This window comes from Alligator sinensis, unplaced genomic scaffold, assembly GCF_000455745.1.
Source record: "Alligator sinensis unplaced genomic scaffold, ASM45574v1 scaffold181_2, whole genome shotgun sequence".
Taxonomy (NCBI): Eukaryota; Metazoa; Chordata; order Crocodylia; family Alligatoridae; genus Alligator; species Alligator sinensis.
Genome location: NW_005842429.1, coordinates 168,348 through 175,174, shown reverse-complemented (window position 1 = coordinate 175,174; position 6,827 = coordinate 168,348).

The following is a 6,827-nucleotide window of genomic DNA, read 5'->3' as shown; positions in this document are numbered from 1 at the left end:
TAGGGGGGCAAGGGCCAGGCAGGAGGGGATTGGGGGCAAGTGGCAGTGGGGCTAGGTGGCAAGGAGAACAGGCATAGGCATGAGCGGGACAAGTGGTGGGAGGAACAAGGTGTGGGTTCTGGCCCCTTGAGCCCCTCCATTGCTTTCCCTGCCACAGCATTGAGGGGTGGGGTACATGTTTAAGATGAATCTCCAATTAGTAGGTTCTATATATGGAAAATTTTATCAAATTTATAATTTTCTATATATAAAATTATAAATTCAGCATGGCCCCTCCCTCCCAACTATAAAATCTAATTATTAGGGCAGTCATCTTAAATTCAGAGTTGTCTTGGATTTGGGTAAATAAGGGAAATTTTTTGCTAGTATAGGGAAAATACCAAGTCATCTTGGTCAGAAGGTTAAATAATGTTTCTTAAAGAAGCCCTTTTGAGTCATTTGTACTCTGCAGAATTGCTCAATGCCCTTTTTCTTTTGGGAGTGGGGGTGGGGATGGGGATGGGAGGGAATATAGAAAAGTAAACTTTCTTTATTTTCATGGCATAAAAGAGCGTGGATGTTCAGTAAGCAATTTACAATGTCTAGATTATCAAACCAATGTTTGAGTTACTTGATAAAGGGGATGCAATCAATGAGGGCAAAATATGTCCAGTTTCCTGAAATAGGCCCCTAATCATTTTAAGAGGATTTTGCCCAACAGGAGTCACCTGAAAAAAGTCATAAATAAAACTGTAGCCCTGCTAGTGTGTTCCAAAACCCTGCCTTAGTTGCTAGTGACACCACAGCCTAAGTGTCAATGTTTATCTCACTAGTCTTTTTTTTTACAAAGAATTTGTATTTATCATTAATAGTGATGGACAGAATTGAATTATTTATGCTGGCTGCAGATACTCTTCCAATAATTTTGCCCTTTGTGGGTCAGGCTATCAATCTCATGTTAAAAGCTTTGTAGATCTCCTCATGTCCACAAGCTGAAGTTGGGGTTTGCTTAACTAGAACATTAGATAGGTACTCAGAGAGAGAGAGACTGATGAACATCTGTAGATGTGTCACAGAAACAGTCCACAGACAGGTGCCTAAATGTTTCACTTGACATATTTTTCTTTATCTTTCATGCCTGGATTTCCAGCCAAGTCCATATTGCCCTGTGCAAGGCTGAATGCAAGCCACAATCAGAGGGCTTCGGATAGCAGAGTGGTAACAATTAACTGCAAAGAAAAGTCCTCTGTCTCCTAAAATATAATCTCATGTCTCCATCTGTCCAGGTATTTATACAATGCTCATCACTCAGGTTCTTGAGTGCTGTTTTCTAACTGCCACAATCTTGGCACAGGCCCTTCTTCCAGATGTCTGTTCAATAGGCTCAACAAGGTCTGATCATCTTGGGTGATGCTCAAGGGTGATTGACCATGTAGCTAGAAATTAGCCATTCTCCTGATAACTTCCATGTATGAACTGTCCATTTTTTCTGTGAATTAACTGGCCAATATTGATTAAACACTTCAAACATATGAGTACTATGTGCAATAAGGTAAATGCTAAGCATTCTTAATATCACATGCTGAAATAATGTTAGTGCGCATATTCATTATATCCTAATTGCACATGCTAATTGCAGGTTGGATGCAATCAACATAGCTCTGCCTGGTAAATGCACTGTATAACCCATGCGAAACCCTGGTGGAGGGTTTTCCTTTCTTTAAATTGAATTCAGTCCCACACAATTATATGTTTTCGCTTCAGATATACAATTAGATGTCATTACTCTAATTCTGTAACTACACAATAATCAGCCGCAAATTACACTGCAAAGCAAAACAAAACAAGGAAATTTGCACAGTGAGAGGTACCATAAAAGAATGTAAAGGTTTAGAGGCAAAACAATAAAAGGAAATCATTTCAGTGGGAAGGCTGAGCTTCACGTGGATCTCATGTTCATTAATAAGCTGTAGGTGTGTTTGTGAACCATTTTACAGTGGAGTTGTGAAGTCATGACATTTACAAGATCACCAAACTTGCATCATTCTGGCTTGACAAAGCCCTAGCTGGCATGATCTAGTTGGGGATGGTCCTGCTTTGAGTAGGCGGTTGGACTAGATGACCTCTTGAGGTTCCCTCCAACCCTATTTTTTTTATCATTCTATGATTCTGTCTGTAAATGCTTATGTACTCTGCCAAATAATATAATAGTGTGCTCATTTAGTTAAAGTAAGGATCTCATAAAGTCATCCAGTCCAGCCCCTTGCTCAAGGCAGGACCATCCCTGATTAAATCATCCCAGCCAAGGGTTTTATCTACCCTGCTCTGAAGATTTCCAGGGATGGAGTTTCCATAACTTCTCTAGGTTGACTACTCTAATACTTGACCACTCTCATAGTCAGAAAGGTCTTCCTAATCTCCAACCTGAATTTCCTCTGCTGCAGTTTGAGGCCATTGCTCTTCATCCTACCCCCTACAGGTAATCATCCCTCAGTTATTTCATAGATTCATAGACACTAGGGTTGGCAAGGACCTCGGAAGATCATCAGGTCCAGCCCCCTGCCCCAGGGGCAGGAAGTCAGCAGGGATCATAGGATCCCAGCAAGCTAAACATCCAAATGTCTCTTGAAAGCATTCAAAGTAGGTGCTTGAACCACCTCCAGTGGCAGTCTATTCCAAATCTTGGGGGCTCGGACAGTAAAGAAGTTTTTCCTTATGTCCAACCTGAAACGGTCACAGTGGAGTTTGTGACCTTTCGACCTACTTTTCCAGGCTAAGGAGCCCCATAGCTCTCAGCCTGTTGTCATAAGGTCTGTTTTCCTGACCTCTGATGATGCGCGTGGCTCTCCTCTGGACTCTCTCAAGCTTCTCTACATCCTTTTTAAATTGTGGAACCCAAAACTGGATGCAGTACTCCAGCTGCGGCCTCACCAAGGCTGAGTACAATGGGAGAATGACATCCTGGGATTTGCTTGAGAAGCATCTATGGATGCAAACCAGCATTTTGCTCACTTTACTAGTTGCAGCATCACTTTGAAGGCTCATGTTCATCTTGTGGTCAATCTTGACCCCCAAGTCCCTTTTGTCTATAGTTCTAGCCAGTGCAGCACTGCCGAGCCTATAAGCATGCTGCAGGTTTTTCCTCCCAAGGTGGAGAACCTTGCATTTTTTGGTGTTAAACACCATCAGGTTCTCGTCCACCCATTTCATGAGCCTGTCAAGGTCTGCCTGGATCACCCTCCTGTCTTCAGGTGTGGATGCTTTACCCCAGAGTTTGGTGCCATCGGCAAACTTGGCCAGTCCACTTCTGACACCAATGTCTACATCATTAATGAAGATGTTAAATAGTATAGGGCTATTCAGAGCCTTGAGGACAGAGCCTTGAGGACCCCACTGGTCACAGTGCACCACAATGATTGATTTCCATTAACCACCACCCTCTGGGTCCTTCCGCAGAGCCAGTTCTCCAGCCAGTGGATTGTGGTGGACCCAAGGCCACAGTTGGCCAGTTTTGCCAAGAGGTGATCATGGGATACCAGATCAAAGGCTTTTTTAAAGTCAAGATATATGACATCAATCTCTTCTCCCTTATCCAGGTGATAGTTCACCTAGTTGTAAAAGGAAATGGGATTGATCAAGCAAGACCTACACGCAACAAACCCGTGCTGGCTATCTCTCAGGATGCTGCCGTCAGCCAGTCTGTTAAGAATGGTCTCTCTGATAATCTTTTCTAAGGCCTTCCCCAGGACAGAGGTCAGGCTGATGGGCCTGTAGTTTGCCGGATCCACTTTCCTCCCTTTCTTGAAGATAGGCACCACATTGGCCTTCTTCCAATCTTTGGGCACTTCACCAGAGCGCCAGGAGTTCTTGAAGATCCGTGCCATGGGTTGAGCTATGATGCTACCCAGTTCCTAGACTACCCTGGGGTGTAAACTGTCAGGGCCGTCTGACTTGAAGGTGTCTAGCCTCTCAAGGTGTTCCTTCATGAGATCAGCATTGATGGAGGGTAAGGAATCTCCTTCCCCCGGGCCTCCCTGTCCCATTATGAGCAGGGGCATCCCGTGGGACTGGTGAAAGACTGACACAAAGTGCCCATTTACAAAGTTTGTTTATTCCTGGGCGTCAGTTGTCCCATCTGGTTTAGCAGGGGTCCAATGCTGCCCTTGCTTTTCCTTCGGCTCCCCACATATCTAAAAAAGGACTTTTTATTGTCCTTGATACTTGTAGCTATTTACAGTTCTGTCACAACCTTGGCTTTCCTGGTTCACTCTCTGCAGGTCTGGACCGGTGCAGAATATTCCTCCTTGGAGGTGGATCCAGTCCTCCATCCTTTGTAGGTCTGTCTTTTTAGCTGCAGGAGGTCCACTAGTTCCCTGGAGTGACAAGGGGGCTGCTGTGCCCTTTTGCTGCCTTTCCTCTTAGATGGAATAGACTTTGTTTGCACATCTAGGATTGCTTCTTTGAGGAGCAACCACTCATCCTGAACTCCCCTCCCCTTTGGGCTGAGGCCATTTAAGGCCTTACTGACAAGCCTCCTGAGCTTGTCAAAGTCAGCTTTCCTGAAGTCGAGGACTTCTGTATTGCTGACTGACTTGCCAGCTTTATGGCGGATGGTGAAGGTGATCAGCTCATGGTTGCTGTCACCCAGATTCCCTTCAATCATTAGGTCGCTGATTAGGTCGTCCCCCATTGCCAGAACCAGGTCAAGCAGTGTTTTACCTCTCATTGGCCCGTAGACTTCTTACATCAGATAGAGCTCATCAACACATGAGAGAAAGCTTGGCATTCGCTCAGATTTAGCCGAGCGCTCTTCCCACGAGATGTCTGGGTAGCTGAAGTCTCCCATGACAACCATGCACCAGGAGTGTGCAGCCTCATCTCTTCTCCCTTGTCCAGGTGATGGGTCACCTGGTCGTAGAAGGAAATGAGATTGGTAAAGCAAGACCTACCCGCAACAAACCCGTGCTGGCTATCCCTTAAGATGTTGGCGTCGGCAGTCCATTAAGGATGGCCTCTTTGATAAACTTTTCTAAGATCTTCCCCGGGATAGAAGTCAGGCTGATGGGCCTATAGTTAGCCGGATCCTCTTTCCTCCCTTTCTTGAAGATAGGCACCACATTGGCCTTCTTCCAGTCTTCGGACACTACACACTTAGACTTCTTTTCTCCAGACTAAATAAGCCTAGTTCTTTCAGTCTTTCCTCATAAGTCTTGTCTCTGAGGCCCCTAATCATTTGTGTTGTTCTATACTGGACTCTTTCCAATCTATCCATATCTTTCTTGAAGTATGGTGCCCAAAACTGTACACAGTACTGCAGGTGAGGCCTCATCAATACTGAATAGAGTAGAAGAATCACTTCTCATTTGCAAGAGGCATTTCTCTTCATACAACCTGGTAAGCTGGCTTTTTAGCAGTAAGAGTACTCTGTTCACTCATGTATAGCTTATGGTGCACTGTAACCCACAGGTCCTTCTCTGTAGTAGTGCAGCCTAGCCATTCATTCCACAGTCTATTTTTTCATGCAGTTATTCCATCCCAAGTGCAGGACTTTGCATTTGTCCTTGCTGAATTTCATCTGATTGTCTTCAGACTATTCCTCTAGTTTATCCAGGTCATTCTGGATCTTAGCTCTACCCTCCAGACTACCTGTAACTCCATGCAACTTGATTTCATTTGCGCACATTCAGTCCCATCGTCCAAATAATTAATGAAGATGTTGAACAGTACTGGACCTAGGACAGAACCCTGAGGAACCCCACTTGATATCTACTTCCAACTAAACATTGAGCCATTGATTGAGCCACTCATTGTGCATGACGATCCGACAAGTACCAGATGATCCACCTTGAAGTTCTTTGTCTAGTCTGCATTTTCTTAGTTTGTTAATGAGAATGTCATAAGAGACTGTCAGAAGCCTTGCAAAAATCAAGCTATATCACATCCACTGCTCTCCTACCATCATCAAAGCCTGTCATAGAAGAACTAGAGATGTATATAAATAGAATTATATACAATAGAATATAATTGGGAAAATGGGATAAAATTTAACCTGGGTGAGAGAGACTGGGCCAGACTAACCTACTATCTTTCCATGATAACTCATTTTTTACACCAAGTATATGTAGTAGACCTCATCTAACAATGTCAGAAAAGCATTTGATAAATGCCATAAGAGGAAAATATAGAGAATATGTGGATTAGCAGAACAGGAAGATGCATAAGGAACTGACTAAGGGGGCCAGAGGGAAGGAACTTAAGTGGTGTTTGTCAGAAAATACAGCTCTGGGGGAAGTAAGTTGTTTCACTTGTGTGTATCCTTCTTCCCTCCTCACCACCATCATAGGACATCTGACAGCCACAAGCAGGGACTCAACAGGACCTTGTGTGGTTTTGGGGCAAGCTTGCCTAGGGGGCTGAGCTCCCAAGTTTTGCAAAATCTAGTGTTTACAGGACTTCCAGGATGCCCAAGACACAGCTGTGGCTTCCACGGCTTCCGTATTCCTGGCTTCTTCTGGACAGTCTGTTAGCAGTGATGTGCAGCTAGGAGCCTAGAGGCTCTGAGAGCTACAGCTGAGGTAGAAACTTCAGACCTTGAGTTCACAAATTCAATTTCATGTTGAAATGCTTTAAGCAAAAAGTTTAATTACTATAAAAATATTTGGGGGGGGGGGGGGGGGCAGGGGATTTTCATTCCAGGGAAAATTCCAAACTTCCTATTTGTATTTTGAAACAGGACATTTCCTCTTTCCCCTGAAATCTGGGTTATCTCCATGGAACAGAAATGTCTAAGTTTTATCCACCTCAAGCCAAACCCAGATCTCTTGAGCCTTACATCAACAGGATCATCC